This window comes from Piliocolobus tephrosceles, chromosome 16 (assembly GCF_002776525.5).
Source record: "Piliocolobus tephrosceles isolate RC106 chromosome 16, ASM277652v3, whole genome shotgun sequence".
Taxonomy (NCBI): domain Eukaryota; kingdom Metazoa; phylum Chordata; class Mammalia; order Primates; family Cercopithecidae; genus Piliocolobus; species Piliocolobus tephrosceles.
Window position 1 is genome coordinate 59,422,654 of NC_045449.1, and position 19,906 is coordinate 59,442,559.

Below are 19,906 nucleotides of genomic sequence, written 5' to 3' on the forward strand. Positions count from 1 at the left end.
ATAGAAAGAGAAATGGAGAAAGAGAGACAGAAATAGACGCAGCAAAAGTATGAAGGCTCAGAAGGTAAAGTAAGGGAAAGGGAGAAGAAACAAGAGGGGCAAGGGAAAGAGAGAGGGAAGTGGAGGAAGAGGAAAGGAAGGTAAATTTAATACTTTTTCACGTTAATTAAAAAATAAAAGAAATAGATGCTTCTGGACAAAGGAGAGATGGGATTTTGAGAATCACTGAGCAAAGAGTTGAGCTCCGACTCTGCCAAATGCATAAGAGCTACTTTTTACAGTGACAAATGTATCTAAATCAAACAAGTTTTATGTCCTGGAAATAGGGTGGCCTTTCTAGAATCAGTCCACATTGCTTAGAACTTGGGTATCCCCTCTGCCACTCAAGTTCCAATTCTTTTTATGTGATCTGTTTTCTGCTCTCTGGAAACTTTTGGGATCTTTATTTCATTGTCAGTGTTTAAAAATGTCACAGTGTCGTGCCCTAGACTGGGTCTTTTTCCCATCAATCATGCGGGCACTAAAGAAGCTCTTTCAGTCTGAACTCGTGTCCTTCACTACTGGGAAAGGTTGGTCATTACTCTCATGATTTCCTCTTGTCTCTCTGTCTGTCCGTCTGTCTCTCTCCCTGTGTATGTCTCTCCCTGCAACTCTGATTTTGTACCTCTTAGGTTTAGTGTCTCTTTTTCTTGTTGTTTCTATGTTCTATTTCTTTGTCTTTTTGATTATTCTTAGAATTTCCTCAACTTTTACCTAAAACTTTATATTCTGCCATCATATTCATAATTTCCAGCAGTTCCTTTTTGTTATTTGAACAGCATCATCATCATCATCCCTCTTTTTTACAGATGAGAAAACTGAGGCACAGAGAGGGTAAGTAACTTGCCCAGCATCACACAGCTAGGAAGTGATGAAGCCAGGACAGAAACTCACATTTTGGCTGCTGAGCACAGGTGCTCCACCAGTGAGAGCACTGCATCATGCCTTGCAATATAGTCCTGATATCTATCTATCTATCTATCTATCTATCTATCTATCTATCTATCTATCTTTCCTTCCTTCCTTTCATCCATCCATCCATCTACCCATCCATCCATCCATCCATCAGCTATCTGTCTATATCTATCTATCGACACATATGTTTTAATTTTTTCCTGCTCAGTAGAATATGTGTGTGTGTGTGCGCTTTTTTTTTTTTTTTTTTTTCAGTTCCCTTTGTTTATTTACTTTCACCTGTCTGTTTTGGTCTTTGTCTTTCACTTTAGATACTTTCCTCAAATATCTGGTGATCTTTGATGTCCTTTCTTATTCAAAGTGAGGCCTCCAAAGCTGTATAGAAGAATCTTGCATGTGGACGGGTTTGTGGATGGGTGGGAATCACCACAGGGTATGCTACAAAGGGGCCTGCACTCTCCCATGCCAGCATCTGACTGGATTTCCCTCTTGGATCAGTTTGCCCAGAGCTGCATCCTCCAGTTTCCTGCCAGGCAGCACAAATCTGATGGCCAGTATTTTCAGAAGGGCATCGAGGTGTTCAGGAGAGTGACTCTAGTGCAAGGCCAGCCTCACATTTCCCCTCAGCTATACCTGAGGCCCTTTCTCATTCCATATCTCCACAGAGCAAACCAGGGGTAGGGATGGGGCAGTCTTGGGATAAAATCTGGGCCTTCGGCTCCAAATACAGACTTTCAGCCAATCTTCCAGGTCTTCACTTCACCCCATACCCAGTCTCTCCAATTCCTGAACCTTCCCAAAGTTCTACCACGAGAAAGATCTTGCTGCTTCTAATTGGTATCCTTCAAGCCTCCCTTCCCCCAGGAATTGTTCAGTTTTTAGGATTCTTAGTTCTGCTAAGTTAATTTCAGGCCCAGCCTTTTTCAAGTTCTCAATGCTATTGATTTCTTATGTGTAAGGTTGTCTCTTATTTTCTTTGAAAAAAATTATAGCATAAAAATCTTGATACCCGAGTCTCATCTGCAGAGGTTCTGATTCAATTTGTCTGGGCTACAGGCTGGGCACTAAGCTTTTTTAAAATCTCTGCTGCTATTTCAAAAGTCAGCTGAGGTTAAAAACCACTGGTTCACGCCTTTTTCAATTTCATTATTTTCATTTTGATGGGACTTCCACAGGGAGTAGAGATAAAAACAGGTGAGCTCTGTTCCAACTACCTTTAGTTGGAAGCAACTGATTTGTTTATTTTCATATCACAAATAGGATGAGGAAGCAATCCAATGCTCACGGCCCACTCTAGGCTCACCTCTATGGCAGTACTAAGGCTGAATTGGTCACTGTTGGTTAATCTGTCTCTCTCCTACTAGATTATGAGATCCTAGAAGGCAGCTCCTAGCCCCTAACATAGTGTTTGGGGCACAATTGTTCATCTAACGAATGAGTGGATGTCATACAAGTCCTTTTCCTCCTCTATCGCCTCAGTCCATACCTCTGAAGTTTTCTTTTCATAACCATTTTTTTATGGACTTAAGTTTAAAACCAATTCTTTAGAGTTCATTCCATAAATCTCTTTGTATCTATAATCCCATTGAGTACACAGGGTAGTTTTCCTTCTTCCAGAATAGAGAGGGCATGTGACTATTGCTGTTTTTCTAGTAAGTCATCAGACTTGACTCCAGCTCTATGATGATTAAAGCCGCTCTCCATCAGAATTAGGGCTACTCTGAACCTCTTGAGGTTTATTTGTCTTGGCTCACATTCTGTCACTATTTTTTTGGTCACAAAATGCTTAATAAAGTATTTGTTGCTTTTAAAATAAACACTTATAGAGCTCATACCATGTCCCAGGCACTGTTTTAAGTGCTTTAAAAATATTCACCCACTAGAAAATCTAAAAATTAATTCTAGTGTCGTAAAGATGAGGTTACTTTTCCCTGAAAATGCTGGAGTCACGGATAATAATTAATGCAGGAAAGCCTGTGTCTTGGTGGCAGCTACTCTTCAAGAGCTTATGGCCAGTTCCCAAATCTCACAAACCCAATGAAGCTCCTTTATAACTAAATATCCAATTCATTCATCCACTCTAGGCAGCTGGACAATAGCAATGAACAAAACAGCCAAGAATCCCTCTCTATTTTTATGAAACATCTAGAGAGTAAACAAAGTAACTTTGAAAAGTTCTATGGTGCATGTGCTATGGAGAAATATCAATCAGGAAAGAGAGAGAGGAAGTGATAAAAGTTAGGGGGTACTTTATAATTTTAAAAATACTGAAGTAACAGATGGCCTCCCTGAGAGGTTGACGTATGAACAAAAACCTGTAGGGGATGAGGGCAATCTCTAGGGAAAGAGCATTCCAGGCAGAAGGAAGAATCAGCACAAAGGCCTTGAGGCAGAGGCATGCACAGCATGTTCAAGACACAGTATGGAGGCTGCGAACAGTGGCTCACCCCTGTAATCCAGCACTTTGGGAGGCTGCGGCAGGCAGATCACTTTAGGCCAGGAGTTCCAGACCAGCCTGGCCAAAACGGTGAATAATAAGGTATTAATAAGGCCACTCCAGCTTTTGTTTGGGGCAAGAATGAAGCAAATAAGACAGTTAGGAGGGCACTGCAAATAATCTAGGATGGCAATAGAGGAGGTGGTGAGAAGGGGTCAGATTTGGAAAAAAATTAGAAAGTAGAACCAACTGGATATTACTGTATAATGGAAAGAGATGAGTCAAGGATGACTTCAAGATTTTTGTCCTAAGCAACTAGATGAATGAAGTTGTCATTACCTAACATAGGAAAAACTATAGGTGAAATAGGTTTTTGCAGAGAAGATCAAGAGATCAGTTTGTACTTATTAAACCTGGAGATGCCTATTAAATGTGCAGTATTGAAGTATTTGGGTATTCAAGTCTCGAGTTTATGGTTTAAGGTCTAGGTTAAAACTTTGAATTCAGAAGTCATCAGTTTATACAGGGTGTGTGAAACCATGCTACTGGATAAGATCCCAAGATTTCCAGTGTATATACTGGATGAGAACCCAAGTATACACACAACAAAGCAGAGGTCTAAGTATACTCAGCCCTGGGCCTGCAAATATTAGGAGGGTGGGACATGAGGAGGAAACAGAAGTAATAGCCAGAGAGTCAAGAAATCAGGATAGGCTGGTGGCTCACGCCTGTAATCCCAGCACTTTGGGAGGCCAAGGCAGGTGGATCACCTGAGGTCAGGCGTTCGAGACCAGCCTGACCAACATGGTGAAACCCCGTCTCTACTAAAAATACAAAAAAATTAGCTGGTGGCGGGTGCCTGCAATTCAAGCGACTTGGGAGGCTGAGGGAGGAGGATCACTTGAACCTGGGAAGTGGAGGCTACAGTGAGCTGAGATTGTGCCATTGCACTCCAGCCTGCCTGACAAGACTCCATCTAAAAAAAGAAAAGAAAAGAAAAGAAAGAAATCAGGATAATATGTCATCCTGAGCCAAGTGAAGAAAAGTGTTTCAAGGACTACTCAGCTGTGTCAAATGCTATGGGGAGGCCATAGAAAGTGAGGCCTGAGAATTGATCACATCAGTTTGGCAACATGGAGATCACTGGTGATAAGGATAAAAGAAATTTTGTTGTAGTGGGAGACATGACAGTTGGATTGAAGGAAGTTCAGAGAGGAGAGGCACTGGAATTTGTTCAGAATTTTATTATAAAGGAAGGTGAGAAATGAGATGGAAGCTATCTAAGAAATGGGTGAATAGAGAGATGATTTGTTTTGTTTTTTGGTAAGCTGAGGAAATTAACGGCATGTTTGTAGGCCGATAGGAAAGATCTAGCAGTAGAGAGGGGGGAAAAACCAGATGATGCCAGAGCTTTCCTAGAGACATGTCCTTGAGTTAAGGGGAGGGATATGTCATGGAGTGAACTGTGTCCTCCCCAAATTCCTATGTTATGTTGCAACCCTAAACCCCAATTTGACTGTATTTGGAGATAGCGCCTTTGGCGAGGCAATTAAGGTAAAATGAGGTCATAAGGGTGGGGCCCTACTCCAAGAGGATGGGTGTCATTATAAGAAGAGGAAGAGACACCTATCTCTCTCTGCCGGTCTCTCTGTACACACACACAGGAAATGCCTTGTAAAGAAACAGCAAGAATGCAGCGAGAGGCCTCACCGGAAAGCAATCCTGACACCACCTTGATCTCAGGCTTCTAGCTTCTAGAGCTGTGAGAGAATGAATTTTCATGTTTTAAGCCACCTAGTCTGTGGTGCTCTGTTACGGCAGCCCAAGCCAACTACTACGGGGTGGGACCTCGAGCACGAGGGGAGGAGATGGCCTTTGCTGGAAGTCCAGGCAAATGATTCCCCAGGAACAGCGATGGGAGCTTCCAATTGCTCTCATTATCTCTACAAAGCAGGAAGAAAGATTCATCAGCTGAGCATGAGGATGGTAGAAAACATCTTTGGGAAATTTCAGAAGGGAAGGAAGGTATAAAATAGTCATCTAAAAAAAGGAGGAAAGGGAAAAGAGAGGAATCCAGTATGAGTCCCAGGACTCCAGGAAGCATCAGGACCCACTCGAAACTGCCAAAGCTGAATTTAAAATGAGGCCAGTTTGTAATACAGAAACATTTCTGGAACTTGCTAACAGCTAGAGTAGAATCAACACTTTGGAGAATAAAAGTAACCAAAGGAATAAAATTAATTGATCAACCTTTGAGGTTTTTACTATTAATACTTACTTGAGCCTAAATCATAGCTGTCTGAATTCCTGAACCCCTCTTATATAAATCTAAACAGCTCTGGTTTATCGCGGTTGAAAATTCGTGGCTAACTTATCAGGCAAACTGTCCCTAAAGCATTTTTTGAATAGTTTTAGTATCAAGATGGTACTGAGAGTACATTTCATTTCCCTGCTTAAAGGAAGGCTTAGTTATTTTAAACCAAGTCTTATTTTTATAGCTATCATTTGTATATAGAAACACAATTTTCAAACAACTACCAGCGGCATAACCTGAACAAATATATAACAGAAGAGGATGGCACCACAACTTTGAAGTGAGCAAAGTAGTAGTAGAAATAGTAGTAGTAGTAGTACTGGTGGTGGTTGTTTTCATCTTTGGTTCTTTCTCACTATTGCCATTTCTGATTGGTTGCGCCCATCCTCCTCCAGACAGTACTCAGTTCTCATCTGTTTTTCTAAGGCTACTTCCTCAGATCATTCTCCTTACTAAAGAGCCCAATATATTGGTTCACTTTCCCTATGTAATTCCTAACAAAATCTTGGGTTTAAAACTCAATTAGAAAGCGGGAAAATTTACAAAAGTGTCCATGGTTGGTAATTATCTTAATGTGCTACCATTTTCTTTGCATTATGCCTCAATTTTAAAAAGTCCTTCATTCCTTTATTTTCCATTTCCTACCACTAATGGTGAAGGTTCAGGCATTCATGATTTCCAGGAAGGTGATTTGGAGAGAAGAAAATTAGGAGATTTGTCTAAAATATTTATATTTAAGGCAAACCCAGATCTTACAATGATATTTTTAAAATATAATAGCTACATCTTTAAAATCTTCAAATATCTTTTAAATATAATAGCATAAGTGTCTGAATAAAATAGTTGTTTTAGGATGAAGAAAGCAAGAATGTTTCCCAGATTCTTGAAACATGGCATAAAGCTCAGAAAATTATGCAGTACTTTCTATTGAAAAGCTTTGTAGGCATCTATTTGAAACTTCTTGGAACACTATTGTCAGAGGTGTATGAACCAAAGCAACTCCATCTTGAATAGGGGCTGGGTAAAATGAGGTGGAGACCTACTGAGCTACATTCCCAGGAGGTTACGGCAGTCTAAGTCACAGAATGAGATAGGAAGTAGGCACAAGATACAGGTCATAAAGACCTTGCTGATAAAGCAAGTTGCAGTAAAGAAGCTGGCCAAAACCCACTAAAATCAAGATGGCGACGAGAGTGACCTCTGGTCATCCTCACTGCTACACTCCCACCAGCACCATGACAGTTTATAAATGCTATGGCAACACCAGGAAGTGACCCTATATGGTCTAAAAAGGGGAGGCATGAATAATCTACTCCTTATTTAGCATATAATCAAGAAATAACCATAAAAATGGGCAACCAGCAGCCCTCGGGGCTGCTCTGTCTGTGGAGTAACCATTCTTTTATTCTTCTATTTTCTTAATACATTTGCTTTTACTTTGCGGACTCAACCCTGAATTCTTTCTTGCGCAAGATCCAAGAACCCTATGAATCCAGTCATGGCCAGCCTGGTAAAATTCTGCACCATCCTACCAGCAAAAATATTTAGAAAATTTATAACAAATATTTATATTTAATTTAAAATATTTACAGAACATTCATACTTGAAAATATCTGTATTTTACTTCAAAATAAATGTGCAAATTTGTAAAACAATAAAATTCATGACTGCTGCCCTGGCTGTGATGAAGTAACTGGGACCACATTTTATCTGCCACAGTAAACAACAAGAAAACTGGACAAAACAAAGGAGAAACTGATTTAGGAGATTAGGCAACAGGAAGCAGTGGACTGTGACCCAAAGAGAAGGGAAATAAATGAGGTAAGCGCTCATTTAGTTGTTCTTTGATTTAATTCTTCTCTGATTCTTTCATCAGAATTCTAGTTTTCATCATATAAATCTCATACATACAGATGGTTCTTGACTTGCAAAGGCATTTCACCCCGATAAATTTGTTGTAAGTACAACATTTCTTAAGTAGAAGATGCATTTAATACCTCAATAAACCCATCGTAAAGTAAAAAAAAATAATTTAAGTTGAACCTTTGTAAGTCAGGGACAGTTATTATAGACATATATCTAAGTATTTAATTTTGAGGGTACTAATGTAAATAGTATTGTTTTTAGTTTAAAATTCCACTTATTCATTGCTGGTATAAATGAAAGCAGTTGATTTTTATACACTAACCTTGCATCCTGTAAGCTTGCTATAATCACTAATCAGTTCCAAGAGTTTGTCAATTCTTTTGGTTTCTCTACACAGACAATCATGCTGTCTGCAAACAAAGTTCTATTTCTTCCTTTCCAATCTGTATACTTCTTATTTCCTTTTCTTGTGTATTGCATTAACTAAGATTTCTTTGATGCTGAAAAGGAGTGGTGAGAGGGGAATCACAATCAATGCAGTGTTTCTGATCTTAGAGAGAAAGCTTCTAGTTTCTCACCATGAAGTACAGTATTAGCCGTAGGTTTTTTGTAGATGTTCTTTATCAAGTTGAGGGAGTTCTCCTCTATTCCTAGTTTGCTGAGATTTTTTTTTCATGAATGACTGCTGAATTTTATCAAATGATTTTTCTACATCTATTAATATGATCATGTGATCACATAGATGTGATCAATTACATTCACTGATTTTCAAATTGTTGAGACAACCCTGCATACCTGGGATACATCCCACTTGGCTGTGGTGTATAATTCTTTTTGTACATTGTTAGATTCACTTTGCTAAAATTTTGTTAAAGATTTTTTCATTTATGTTAATGGAATATAATGGTCTATAGTTTTCTTCTTATAATGTTTCTGTCTGGTTTTGATATCAGGGTAACGCTGACCTCACAGGATGAGTTACGAATTATTTCCTCTGCTTTTATCTTTTGAAATAGATTGTAGAGGATTGGTATAATTTCTTCCTTAAAAGTTTGGCAGAATTCAGCATTGAATCCATGTAGGCCTGATGTATTCTGTTTTGAAAAAGGAGGGTCATTAATTATTGATTCAATTGCCTTAATAGATATATCCATTCAGATTATCTTTTTCTTCCTGTGTGACTTTTGGCAGATTGTGTTTTCGGCAGATTGTGTCTAGGTTATCAAATCTATAAGCATAGAATTGATCATGGTATTTATTTATTATCCTTACAATGCTCATGGGCTCTTCAGTGATATCCCATTTTTCATTACTTTTATTAGTAATTTATATTCTCTTTCTTTTTTTCTTAGTTTGCGTGGCGAAAGCCTATCAAATCTATTGATCTTTTCAAAGAACCGGCTTTTGGTTTCATTGATTTTCTCTACTGATTTCCTGTTTTCAAGTTCATTGATTTCTGCTCTAATTCTTTTTAATTTTTTAATTTTTTTTTAAAAGATAGGGTCTCACTATGTTGCTCAGGCTGGACTCAAACTCCTAGGCTCAAGGGATTCCCCAGCATCCCAAGTAGCTGGGGTTACAGTTACATGACACTGCCCTCGGTTCTGCTCTATTTTTATTATTTCCTTTCTTCTGCTACTCTGGATTTAATTTGCTCTTCTTTTTCTTGCTTCCCAAATGAAAGCTTAGGCTATTGATTTTAGATATTCTTGTCTAATAAATGCATTCTATGCTATAAATTTCTCTTTAATCACTGCTTTCTCCATATCACATAAATTTTGGTAAGTTGTGGTTTCATTTAGCCCAAAATATTTTTAAATTTATATTAGATTTCTTCTTCGACTCATGTGATTTTTAAAGTGTGTTATATAATCCCAAAGTATTTGGGGATTTCCAGCTATCTTTCTGTTGATTTCTAGTTTAGTTTCATTGTGGTCTGATATCAGATATTGTATGATTTCTATTCTTTTAAATTTGTTAAGATATGTTTTATGGCCCAGAATGTAGTCTATCTTGGGGAATGGTCCATGTGAGGTTGCAAAGAATTGTATGCTGATGCTGTTGGATGAAGTAGTCCAAGATATCCATTATTTCCAGTTGATTCTATGTCCTTACTGATTTTTCTGCCTTCTGGATCTGTCCTTTTATGATAGTGGGTATTAAAGTCTACAACTGTAATAGTAGATTCATCTATTTCTCCTTGCAGTTCTATCAGTTTTTGCCTCAAATAGTTTTTGTTTGTTTGTTTGTTTTTGTTTTTTGTGCCTCATGTATTTTGATGTTCTGTTAGGTACATACACACCTGTTAAGGATTGATATGTCTTCCTGGAGAATTAAACCGTTTATCATCATGTAATGGCTACCACACCCCTGATAACTTTCTTTGTCCTAAAGTCTGCTCTATCTGAAATTAATATAACCACTAACTCTTTCTTTTGTTTAGTGTTAGCATGGTATTTTTTTTTTTTTTTTTTTGATCCATTTACTTTAAACCTATATAGGTCTTATATTTAAAGCAGGTTTCTTGGAGGCAATATATGGTTGGGTCTTATTTTTTTATTCACTCTCACAATCTCTGCCTTTTAACTGGTATGTTTAGGCCACTGACATCCAAAGTGATTACTTGATACAGCTGGACTTGTGCATTTTCCATCCTCCACATAGAAGGCTAGAGTTGGCTGTAGGTGGTTATCTCCTTTCCCCCAGATTGGTTAGGCTCTGAAAAATCCCCAATAATTTAGGTGCTTGTAAAACAGTTTTTCTTGGTAGGCTTTGTGAAGGGCAACAAAGTGCTCTGGTGTATTTCACAATGGTCACTTTTCTCCTCCCCCTGCCAGAAGCACAAATGGTTTTTTCCACAATATTCATGGTGAGAATCTGGTCAAGCTCCTGGAGGCAAGACTCACAAAAGCCCGAAACTGCTATGGCTGCTTGCAAGCCATGTTAGACCCGATACCAAGAGAGTTTCCCTCAGCTAAGAGTCTCTATTGTGGGGAACATTTAAACAGAAGGACCCCAAGAGTCCCTGCTACTGTCAACTCTCATAGTCTGTTGCTGCCATTGCTGCCCTAAACTCTTATAGCCTAGGGCACTGAGGTACCCTCAGTCATCTGTGATACTGATCACAGCTGAAGAAGCTGCAGGGAGGCTTGACCACTGCATCTATTCAGAAGCAGGGCCAGCACACCCTTTTCAATCAGCACATTAAGGCCTATCTGCAGATGAAAGTCTTTTCCTATGAAAATAGCTGTAAAGTTTGGAAGTGGTGACCATTTCATCAGATGTGAAGACATCAATTCAGAAACACAAGAAACATGAAAAAGGAAGGAAATATGACACCACCAAAGAACACAATAATTCTTTAGTATCTGACCGCAAAGAAAAGAAAATTTATGAATTGTCTGAAAAGGAATTCAAAATAAGAAAAGGAAACTCAAAAAAAATACAAGAGAACATAGAGAGACAATTTGATGATATCAATCAGTTTATGATCTGAATGAGAAATTAAACAGAGATAGGTATCATAACAAAGAACCAACAGAAATCTTGGACCTAAAGAAGTCAATAAATGAAATTTAAAAATAACAACAGAGAGCTTCAACAGCAGACTAGATCAAGCAGAATGAAGGATAAATGTTTGGAGTTTTTGTATGTGGCAAAAATTAAGTTGTTATCAGTGTAAAATAGTCAATTATTACATAACTATAAGATGTTTTATGTAAGCTTTGTGGCAACCACAAAGCAAAACACTATAGCAGATACACAAAAAATTAAGAAAAAAGAATAAAATCTAGCACTACAGAAAACCACCAAATCATGATGGCAAATAAGGAAAAAAGGAACAAAGGATATACAAAACAACCAGAAGACAATAAACAGCACAGCCATAGTAAGTCCTTAAATGTCAGTAATTATAAATGGACTAAATTTTCCAATCCAAAGACACAGAGTGGTTTAATGAATAAAAAAATCAAGATCCAATTATATGCTTCCTATGAAAGACCCACATTAGCTTTAAGGATATACATAGGCTGAAAGTGAAGGGAGGGAAGAAGATACTCCATGCAAATGGTTTAAAAAAAGAGAACAGGAGTGGTTATATTTAGATTTAAAATAGACATCAAGTCAAAAACTTTCATAAGAGACAAAGAAGGTCACTAATGATAAAGAGGACATTCATCAAGAGGATATAACAAGTGTAAATATGTATTAGACATTAGAATACATTAGACATTAGACATTAGAGTACCTAAATATATAAAGCAAATATTAATGGACACAAAGGGAGAAATAGATAGCAATACAATAATAGTGGGGACTTCAACACCCCCCAGCAACAACAGACAGATCAATGAGACAGAAAATTAAAAGAGAAATACTGAAATTGAATTGTGCTTTAGACAAAATGGGCTATACATAACTTTCTATCTAACAGCAGCAAAATACAGATTCTCCTTTACTGCACATAGAACATTCTCCAGTATAGATCATATGGTGGGCCATAAAACAAGTCTTAAATTTAAGAAGATCAAAATCATATCAAGTATTATTTCTGGCCACAATGGTATAACATTAGAAATCAATAACAGAATTTTGGAGAATTCATAAATATGTGGAAATTAAATAACTGGCTCTGAATAACCAATGGGTCAAAGAAGAAATCAAAAGAAAAATTGAAAAATATCTTGAGACAAATGATAATGAAAATACAACATACCAAAACCTACGGGATGCCCAAATGCATAAACTTCCCATAAAAGGAAAGTTTATAGCAATAAATGTCTACATTAAAAAAGAAGATCCCAAATAGCCTAACATTATGTTTCACAGAATTAGAAAATGAACAAATTAAACCCAAAGTTATCAGAAGGATGGAAATTCATAAATACCAGAAAAGAAATAAAACAAATAGAGAATAGAAAAACCACACACACACAAAAAAACAATAAAACTAAGAGTTGGTTTTTGAAAAAATGAACAAAACTGATAAACCCTTAGACTAGCTAAAAAAACAAAGAAAGAGAAAATTCAAATATATAAACTCAGATATGAAAGTGGAGACATTACAACAGATGTTCTCAGAAATGAAACAGATCACAAAGGACTATTATTAACAATTATATATCAACATAGTTGATCATCTGGGGTAAATAGATTAATTCCTAGGAAAATATAACTGAAGAAGGTTGAATAAAAAAGAAATAGCTTGAACAGGCCAATAACAAAGGAAGAGATTGAAGTAATAATTTAAAATCTCCCAAGAAAGAAAAGGCCAAGACCAGATGGCTTCATGGCTGAATTCTATCAAACTTTCAAAAACTAATTAATACTTCTTAAATGCCTCCAAAAGAAAGAGCTGGATAATACAGTTGACCCTTGAACAACATGGGGGTTAGTGGTGCTGATCACTCCCAAAATGCTGTAAAAAACCTGCATGCAACATTTGATTACCCCAAAACTTAACTACTAACACCCAACTGTTGACTGGAAGCCTTACTTATAACATAAACAATCAATTAACACATATTTTATATATTACATTTATTCTATATTTTATGCTTACAGTAAAGTAAGCTAGGGAAAAGAAAATGTTATAAAAATAACAAAGAAGAGAAAATATATTTAATATTCATTAAGGAGGAAGTAGATCATCCTAAAGGTTTTCATCCTTGACATCTTCATGTTGAGTAGGCTGAGAAGTGTCCAGAGTGGCAGAGGCAGAAGAAAAGCTGCAGATAAGTAGACCCATGCAGTTCAAACCTGTGTTGTTCAAGGGTCAACACTACTTCCTAACACATATTATGAGTCAGCATTACCTTGATACCTAAGCCAGAGAGAGCAACATAGGAAAACTACAGGCCAACAGTTCTGAAGAACATTGATGCAAAAGTCTTCAATAAAATATTAGCAAACCAAATTCAACAACACATTAATACATCATGATTAAGTGGGTTTTACCCCTGACATGCAAGGCTGGTTTAATATACACAAATCAATCAATGTGATATATCACATTAACAAACCACATGATCATATCAATTAACAAAAAAGCATTCAATAAAGCTCAATGTCTGATTTGATAAAAACTTTCAACAGTTTAGATATAGAAGGAAAGCTCTTCAACATAATAAAGGCTATTTGAGTAAAATGCACAGCTAACCTCATCATCAATGGGGAGAAACTGAAAGCTTTTTCTCTAAGATCTGGTATAAGGTAAGGATGCCCACTCTTACCACTTCTACTTAGCAGAGTACTGGAGGTGCTATGAAGAAGAATTAGACAATAAAAAGAAATAACAGGTATTCAAGCTGGATAAAAAAGAAGTAAAATTATCTCTATTTACAATGACATGATCCTATATGTAAAAAATCCCAAAGATTTCACACAAAAAAACTATTAGATCAAATAAGTTAACTCAGTAAAGTTGCAGGATATAAAATCAACATATAAAAATTTATGACATTTCTATACATAACAATGTAGCCAAAAAAGAAATTGAGAAAACAATCTCATTTACAATCACATAAAAAAAAAAAAAATCAAGCCTGTAATCCCAGCACTTTGGGAGGCCGAGACGGGCGGATCACGAGGTCAGGAGATCGAGACCATCCTGGTTAACACGGTGAAACCCCGTCTCTACTAAAAAATACAAAAAACTAGCCGGGCGAGGTGGCGGGCGCCTGTAGTCCCAGCTACTCTGGAGGCTGAAGCAGGAGTATGGCGTGAACCCGGGAGGCGGAGCTTGCAGTGAGCTGACATCCGGCCACTGCACTCCAGCCTGGGCGACAGAGCGAGACTCTGTCTCAAAACAAACAAACAAACAAAGAAAAAAATTAAATACATAAAATAAAATACTTAGGAATAAATTTAACCAAGGAAAGACCTGTACACTGAAAACTATAAAACATTAATAAGGCCGGGCACGGTGGCTCACTCCTGTAATCCCAACACTTTGGGAGGCTGAGGTGGGTGGATCATGAGGTCAGGAGATTGAGACCATCCTGGCTAAAATAGTGAAACCCTATCTCTACTAAAAACACACCAAAAAAAAAAAAAAAAAAAATTAGCTGGGAATGGTGGCGGGCGCCTGTAGTCCCAGCTACTCAGGAGGCTGAGGCAGGAGAATGGCGTGGACCTGGGAGGCGAAGCTTGCAGTGAGCCGAGATTGCACCACTGCACTCCAGCCTGGGCGACAGAGCAAGACTCTGTCTCAAAACAAAACAAAACAAAAAACAAAATTAATAAAATAAATTGAAGAGGACACAAATACATGAGAAGATATTCCAGGCTCATGGATTGGGAGAATTAATATTTTTTAAATGTCCATACTACTCCCAAAGGGATATATAGATTCAATGCAAACCCTATGAAAATTTCAATGACAATCTTCACAGAAATAGAAAAAAAAAATCCTAAAATTCATAAGGACCCCACAAAAGACCCCAAATAGCCAATGCAATTTTGAGAAAAATGAAGCTGGAAGCATCACAAATCTTGATTTAAAATTGTATTACAAAGCTATGGCAACCAAAATTGTATTGTACTGATACAGAAACAGATGCCTAGACTAGTAGAACAGTATAGAGAACCCAGAAATAAATCCAAACATATATGGCCAACTAATTTTCAGCAAGGGCAACAAGAAAACACAATGAGAAAAGATAGTCTCTTCAATAAATAGTGTTGGGAAAGCTGGATTTCTACATGTAACAGAATAAAATTGGACCCTTCTCTTACAGCACACATAAAAATCAACTGTCTCTCCAAATTTGGGGGCAGCAGTTTGCCCTGTGAGTTTACTTCTCTGATAAACATAAAAAATGTTGATTTTTCAGTCTTTTTTTTCTGCTTTTTACTTGTTGTTAGGATGAGTGGCAACTTCCAAGCACCTTACATGCCAGAGCAGAAACTGGAAATTAACCTAGAAATAACATTTTAAATATCCAAATGGTTCCCAGAGAGACAAGGAATAAATTTATTGAATAATCGCAGATATCTCTGGGATAGTATCACTTCATCTAACATATGTGTAGTTGTATTCCAGAAGGAAAAAGAGGTTTGGAAAAATATTTGCAGATGGAATGGCTGAAAATTTTCCAAAATGAAAAAAAAAAAAAAACCTCTAAGACCACAAGTCTAAAAGATCATCAAACAAGAAAACAAAAAACCAAGATAAATACAGAGAAAACCAAATCAAGGCATAACATAATAAAATTGCAAAGAACAGAAATAAATATAAAATCTTATAAGCAGCCAGAGAAAACAGATACATTAAAAAGAGAGGAATCAATGAAGATTTCTCATCTGAAACTAGGCAAGTCAGAGAACAACACAATGAATCTTTAAAGGGCTGAAATTGAAAAAAACTGTTAATCTAGAAACGCATACCCAGTGAAACTATTCTTCCAAACTGAAAGTGAAAAACACACATATTCAAAGAAAAATTGGAGAGAATTTGTCACCAGTAGATGCGCACTACGAAAAAGGTTGAAATAAGTTGCTCAGGCAGATGGACATGATACTAAATGGAAACCTGGATGAAACCAAGGGGATAAATAGTACTGGACATAAAAAATGCATGTAAGTATAAATTACTTTTTATTCTCACATTGAAATTTCTTTAAAAGACAATTGAATACTTAAAGCAATAATAACAGGAGTATATTGTGAGGTTGTAATACTTGTAGAAATACAGAATATGAATGGGGAAATGGAAGTATACTTTTAAGAAACTTACATTTTATATGATCTGGTACAACAGTAGGTGAAGACAGACTGTAATTAAGATGTATATAATAAAACCTAGATCAAAACTATAAAAATCAACAGTGAAGAGGTACAGCTAATAAGCTAATAGTAGAAATAAAATAAAATGTTAAGAAATAGTTAATTCAATATAAGGTAGGAAAAGAGGAGAAAGAAGAAACAAATAGAAAAGAAATAGCAAAATGGTAGCTTAAAACCTAACAATATCAATAACTATGTTAAATATAAGTAGCCTAAAAAATCCAACTAATTGGCAAAGCTTATCAGACTGTTTTTAAAAAAAACTTTAACTACGAGCTGGGCGTGGTAGCTCATGCCTGTAATTCCAGCACTTTGGGAGGCTGAGGCAGGCAGATTACGAGGTCAAGAGATCGAGACCATCCTAGCTAACACGGTAAAACCCCGTCTCTACTAAAAATACAAAAATTAGCTGGGCGTGGTGGTGCATGCCTGTAATCCCAGCTACTAGGAAGGCTGAGACAGGAGAATGGAGTGAACTTGGGAAGCGGAGCTTACAGTGAGCCAAGTTTGCGCCACTGCACTCCAGCTTCGGTGACAGAGCGAGACTCTGTCTCAAAAAAAAAAAAAAAGTTTAACTACATGGTGCTTTCAAGATAAACACTTAAAAATCTTTTTAAAAAGGTTAAGATTAACAGGATGACAAAAGATGTACCATGCAAATAGTAATCATAAGAAAAGTGGAGCCAACATATGAGTATCAAACAAAGTGGATTACAGAACAAAGAAGCTGCTCTGTATCTCTGTAGAGATACAGAGCGGCATTTCAGAATGATAAAAACTTAATTCATGAAAATGATGTAACAATCCTAAATATGTATGTACCTAATTATAAGGGCTTCAAAATACATGAAACAAAACCTGACAGAAATGAAAGGACAAAAAGGCAAATTCACAAATGACAACTGAAGATAATTCAAAACTCCTTTCACAGAAATTGGTAGGACAAGTAGACCATATTAGTGAGGATACAGATAATTCGAAAACTGCTGTCAACCTACTTGACCATTAATCAAGATAGACCATATTCAGGGTCATAAAATAAATTTCAGTAAACTAAAAAGGACTGATCTCATACAGAATAAATGCTCTGATCATAAAGAAATTAAATTAGAAATCCATAACAGAAATTTATTTTAATTTTTGTAAAGTAAAAGATAGACATATACTAATATAATATTTGAGTCAAAGAAAGAATCATGGCTAGGCATGGTAGCTCATGTCTATATTCCCAGTGCATTAGGAGGCCAAGGCAGGAGAATTGCTTGAGGCCAGAAGTTCAAGACGAGCCTGGGCAACATAGTGAGACCCCATGTCTAAGAAAAAAAGAATTTAAAAATTAGCCAGGTGTGGTGGTACATGTCTGTATTCCTAGCTACTTGGGAGTTGGGAGATGGGAGGCTGCTTGAGCCCAGGAGTTTGAGGTTACAGTGAGCTGTGATAGTGGCACTGCTCTCCAGCCTGGGCAACACAGCAAGACCCTGTCCCTGAAAAAAAAATTGCAAAGGAAATTAGAAAATATTTTGAAATGAATGAAAATGGAAGCATATATTTGTAGAATGCAGCTAAATCAGTACTTAGCGGAAATTTTTAGCTTCTGAATTCTTTTATTAGCAAAGAAGGGAGTTCAAAAGTAAGTAGTATAAGCTTTCAATTGAAGCAACCTGAAAAAGAATAGCAAATTAAAGACCAAGTAAGCAAAAGAAAGAAAATAAATATAAGAGTTGAAATCAATGAATTAGAAAAGAGGAAAATAGAGAAAAATTAATGAAACCAAAAGCTGGTTCTTTAAGAACAATAAAATTGATAAATTTCCAGATGGATAGGTCTGAAAAAGAAGATACAAATTACCAATATCAGAAATAGAGACAGGGGACATTACTATCAGATTCTGTAGACATTAATAGGGTAATAAGAAAATATGAACATCATATTTACAAATGTTTGATAATTTAAACAAAATGGATAAATCTCTTAAATGACAGAAATTACTCAAAGTGACTCAAGAATTAGAAAACTCAAAGACCCCTCTATTACAAACACACACATGCACAAACACACACACACACCCCTTTCTGAAACCCTGATACACCTCTCTGCACTGTGTTAGTTTCGGAAACATTTACTTTGAGGACCTTCTCTGGCTTAGGCACTGTATGTTTACAGAAGTAAAAGATTTAATGCAGTTGGGGAGGGAAGAGCCGGATGAGTGAATAAATAAAATACTGCACAATAAGTGTCATGAAAGAGATCTGCACAGAGTGTTATTAAGGAAAAAATATGAGATGCCCTACAAGAGAGAAGGCTTCCATAAGGAGGTGAATATTAAAGGGTAATGATGGTAATGGTGATGATGGTGACAACGATAATGATAGCAACAACAACAAAATAAGTAATGTTTTCTTTTCTCTTACTGTATTGACACATATTGGCTAAATCTAAACCTCTCAAAAACTCTGCGGTAGGCACTATTATCCTCACTGAAACCGAGAGACATAGCAGATAAAAAACTTGTCTATGGCTATGCAGCTAGGAATGAATACGAATCAAGTGACTGAAAGAGAGAAGAAAGTTTCAGATGACAGAAGTGACGTGCAAAGGTACAGACGCTTGAGGAAGCATGGTAGGTAGATTTGAGGCTGCAAGCTTCTTTCCTTCCTTCACAGGCACATTTCTTGAAAGGTAATCTCTACCCTCTGCCTTCATTTTCATTTCCTTATTAGTTCAAGAAATATTTACTGAGCTCCTTGGTGACTACCTAGTCTTTCCTTAATGACCTGAAATTTGACCCTGTCCCTTCTATTCAACTTGCCAACAACCGTTTTACTGCTGTAATAAGAGGACTTTTTTTTAAATAATACTCATTTTCTTTTGATTATAAAAGTAAATTCAGATTGTGGTGATGGTGTAGAATTCCATATATCTGTTAAAAATCATTGAACCCGACACAAAACAAAAATGTCTCCAAATGTAAATTATACTTCAATAAAGATGGGTTTTCTTAAGTAAATAAATGCTGATTGTAGAAAAACCAAGAAATAGAAAGAAATACATATGGTGACCATCTCCTGTAATCTATCACTGCATGTAGCTTGTGATTTTTCGGTGCAATGTTTTTGCACATTACCTGGATATTTCTGAAGTCTTAAACCTGATATTTTCTTCTACTTAGCCCTGCCCAGCTTGTTATTCTGCCTTCACTGCCTCATGGGAAAGGATGGCAGAAGTATAGAAAAAGCAAAGGAGGTTGGGCACAGTAGCTCACGACTATAATCGCAGCGCTTTGGGAGGACAAGGCAGGGGGATCATCTGAGGTCAGGAGTTCAAGACCAGCCTGGCTAACATGGCAAAACCCTGTCTCTACTAAAAATATGCAAAAATTAGCCAGGCATGGTGGCACATGCTTGTAATCCCAGCTACTTGGGAGCCTGAGGAGAGGGAATCACTTGAACCCGGGAGGCGGAGGTTGCTGTGAGCCAAGATTGTACCACTACACTCCAGCCTGGGTGACAAAGTGAGGCTCCGTCTCAAAAACAAAAAAACAAAAAAGA

The 19,906-nt window shown here is 37.0% G+C and overlaps 1 protein-coding gene across 8 annotated transcripts in view; it reads right to left on the reverse strand.

Moving 5' to 3' along the window:
- CEP112 (centrosomal protein 112) overlaps positions 1-19,906 on the reverse strand; it is a 558,138-nt gene that overhangs the window by 117,334 nt on the left and 420,898 nt on the right. The window lies entirely within an intron of this gene.